Here is a 3,868-nt window from a genome sequence, read left to right on the forward strand (position 1 = left end):
GTCCCTCCTCTTGAGATATACATCTTCGAATAATTTGGTCGGCGCACAACCTGAAAAGATAGGGTTCTTCCCAAAAATAATATTTAATTTTAGCATAAAACTTCCTCCTTTGATTAGTGGACAGGTTGTGAGGTTTAAGCGAATTGGCTAAATAATTAGCGATGTCGGCAAACCATGGCGCAGGTTGTACGATGTATATACGCTCGTCTGGAAAACTCTCCAAAATCTCTAGTTGTTCCTGGCTGCTTTGGTGAGGAATTCTTGACAAATGATCAGCTGCCACATTCTCCGTTCCCTTCTTATCCTTAATTTTGAGATCGAACTCTTGAAGTAAGAGTAACCATCATATCAATCTTGGCTTTGCATCCTTCTTTGCGAAAAGATAGCGTAATGCCGCATGGTCTGTGTGAACAATGACTTTTGATAGCACCAAGTAGGGGCGAAATTTGTCGAAAGCATACACAACTACGAGGAGCTCTTTTTCCGTCGTGGTGTAATTCTGCTGGGTCTCGGTTAATGTTTTGCTCGCGTAATAGATAGGTCGGAATTTCTTCTCAACCCTCTGCCCAAGAACAGCTCCCACACACGTATCGCTTGCATCACACATCATCTCAAAAGGCTGTTCCCAGTCGGGTCCTGCCAGTATAGGCGAGTTGATCAGCTTGCCTTTCAACAGTTCGAAAGCATTTAGACTGAAAAATCTTTGATAAACCGGCGGTAAAATCCGGCGTGCCCCAGAAAACTTCTCACATATTTTATATTGGTTGGAACAACCAGCTTCTCTATCACTTCTACCTTAGCCTTGTCCACTTCCATCCCCTTTTCTGAAATCTTGTGCCCGAGAACAATTCCACCCGTAACCATGAAGTGGCATTTCTCCCAATTCAAAACCAAGTGGGTCTCCTTGCATCGCACAAGCACAGCTTCGAGGTTGTTTAGACAATTTTCAAAAGAATTTCCATAAACAGAGAAATCGTCCATGAAGATTTCTACAGTCCGCTCCACCATATCATGGAATATAGACATCATGCATCTTCGAAACGTGGCTGGAGCATTGCATAGTCCGAACGGCATTCGTCTACGTCCCATAAGGACAAGTGAAAGTTATCTTCTCTTGATCCTCGATGTGGATTGCAATCTGGTTGTACCCCGAGTAACCGTCAAGGAAACAATAGAATGCATACCCCCGCTAACCGTTCTAACATCTGGTCAATGAAGGGCAAAGGAAAATGATCCTTCCTTGTGGCTTCATTGAGCTTTCTGTAATCCACAGAAACTCACCATCCTGTTATGGTTCTCGTGGGAACCAACTCATCTTTCTCGTTGAGTACCACAGTTTTTCCTCCCTTCTTTGGTACAACGTGAACAGGGCTGGTCCACACACTATCAGAAATCGGGTAAATGATGCCGGCATCCAACAACTTGATCACCTCCTTTCGCATGACCTCTTTCATGTGGGGATTCAATCTGCGCTATGGTTGGACAGATGGCTTGTGATCTTTTTCCATCAAAATTTTGTGGACACAGACTGTTGGACTGATTCCCTTGATATCATCAATTTTCCATGCGATTGACTCCTTGTTCTTTCGCAGTACTTCCATGAGTTGAGCTTTCTGGTCAGGAGTTAACTTTGAAGATATAATAACTGGACTCCCGCTGGGTGGTTCCAGGAATGCATACTCGAGGTGTGAGGGCAACGGTTTCAATTCTGGTTTAGATAATGGCACAGTTGGTATCTCCGGTGGTTCTTGATGAGTGGGAACAGTAGGATCTAAAGGGGGTGTAGGTAAGTTGGATTCGATGGAACATCATGTTCCCTCACATAAGTTCACCTCTTCTCCCAATAGAGTCTTCAGAGTGTCCTGTTCTTGCAAAGTAGAAAGACTTTGGAAGTCATCTAAGAAACAACATGTGTCATCATTATTATTAGCTCGTCTCATTGCCTCGTTCATTTTGAAAATGACTTCCTCCCAATTAATTCTTAAAAACAATTGTCCCTCTCCCACATCTATCAATGCTCTACCCGTGGCTAAAAATGGTCGACCTAGGATAATAGGAACATGCAGGTCTTCATCTATGTCCATTATGATAAATCAACAGGCAATATGAATTTTCCTACTTTGACCAACACATCTTCCACCACTCCCCTAGGGTAATATACTGATCGATCGGCCAATTGAATAGACATTCTGGTAGGTTGTGGCTCTCCTAATCCTAGTTTAGCATATACAGAACAAGGCATTAGGTTTATGCTAGCTCCTAGGTCACATAGTGCATTTTCAATATTTAACCTTCCTATTGAACAAGGAATAGAAAAACTCCCTGGATCTTTTAGCTTTTTCGGTAGCTGCTGCTTGTTTTGGAGTATTGAAGAACAATCCCTGTTGAGTTGGATCATTGATATGTTCTCCAGCTTTTTTTTGTTTGACAGGAGGTCTTTCAAGAACTTTGCATACGACGGCATCTATGCCAGTGCTTCTACGAACGGAATGTTGATGTGCAACTTCCTTAAGGTGTCTAACACTTTAGAATTCTGTTCTTCCAGCTTTTTATTGATCAACCGCGTTGGATATGGCACAGGCGGAACATAAGGCGGAGGTGGCTTGTACATCCTTCCGCTTTCCTCCTGATCCTGCTCATTGGTAGATTTTGTCTTCCTGGTTTCTTCTTGACTAGGAACAGTTTGTTCCTGCTCTCCTTCAGTTCCTTCGGATGTTTCTGCGCATTCACCATTTTCATCAGTAGATATAATGGGTTGGGTTTGCTTACCAGACCTCAGGGTTATTGCCATGACATCGCCCTTTGGGTTCGGCTATGTGTTGCTTGGCATTATTCCCTTCCCTTTTGACGTAGATGCAGCTAATTGATGGACTTGTGTTTCTAGATTTTTAATTGAAGCTTGTGTCTGTTTCATGAACTGCATCATCATCGTCTTCATAGCTGGCTCTACCTCTTCCTTTGGGTGAACAGGTTGTTTATAATGCTGCTGAGGTTGCCTCTGGTAGTGTCCTCCTTGCTGTTGTTGATATCTCGGTTGTTCCTGCTGGTTGGGCTGGCCTGTCCATCCAAAATTCGGATGATTTCTTGTGGCAGGGTTATACGTGTTATAATATGGGTTCGATGGGTTCCTCTGATTATACCCTGCATAATCACATTCTGCCTGTGCACCCTTTCCTTGCTTGACTCCGGGACAATTTATGTTAAAATGAAAGCCTCCACAAAAATCACAAATGTCATTGAATGGTGGTTCGTTGTGGATCGAGGACACATTTATCTTGTCGAGCTGTCTGGTAAGTTGTTCTACTTGGCTTGTCAATTTTGACACAACATCTTCATTTCCCGCTCTTTTTCCCTCACTTCTGGTGGAGTGCCAGTTATAACTTGTGCTTACTACTCTCTCAATAAGGTCGTACAAGGCTTGTGGCTCCAGATCTTCGGGGTTTCCATTGGCAATGGACTCGATCTGGATCTTATAAATGTTGGTTACCCCATTGTAAAAGTTCTACATCTGCATCCACATAGGGATGCCATGATTGGGCACTCTCCTTAGTAGTTCCTTGTACCTTTCCCATGCTTCGGCTAATGATTCATCCTCTTCTTGCACGAAATGGGAAACCTCGTTTCTGAGCTTAATGGCTTGTCTTGGTGGAAAATATTTCATTAAGAAAGCGTTGGCCATTTCTTCCCAAGTAGTGATCGTTCCTGGTTGCAAGTTTTTCAACCAATTCTTCGCTTTATCTCTTAGAGAAAAAGGAAACAGCTTTAGTCTGATTACGTCGTCAGAGACGCCCCTGTTTGATCTAAAAGTGTTGCACAGCGTGATAAATTCAAGGATATGCCCATTTGGATCTTCCGACTGGTATCCATT

General features: G+C 43.1%; 1 non-coding gene across 1 annotated transcript; it reads left to right on the forward strand.

Moving 5' to 3' along the window:
* Positions 1 to 3,524: 3,524 nt before the first annotated feature.
* On the forward strand, positions 3,525 to 3,631 carry LOC136204348 (small nucleolar RNA R71). The gene has a single exon (XR_010675192.1). It is a non-coding gene; the product is annotated as a small nucleolar RNA R71 (small nucleolar RNA).
* Positions 3,632 to 3,868: the final 237 nt, after the last annotated feature.

This window comes from Euphorbia lathyris, chromosome 8 (assembly GCF_963576675.1).
Source record: "Euphorbia lathyris chromosome 8, ddEupLath1.1, whole genome shotgun sequence".
Taxonomy (NCBI): domain Eukaryota; kingdom Viridiplantae; phylum Streptophyta; class Magnoliopsida; order Malpighiales; family Euphorbiaceae; genus Euphorbia; species Euphorbia lathyris.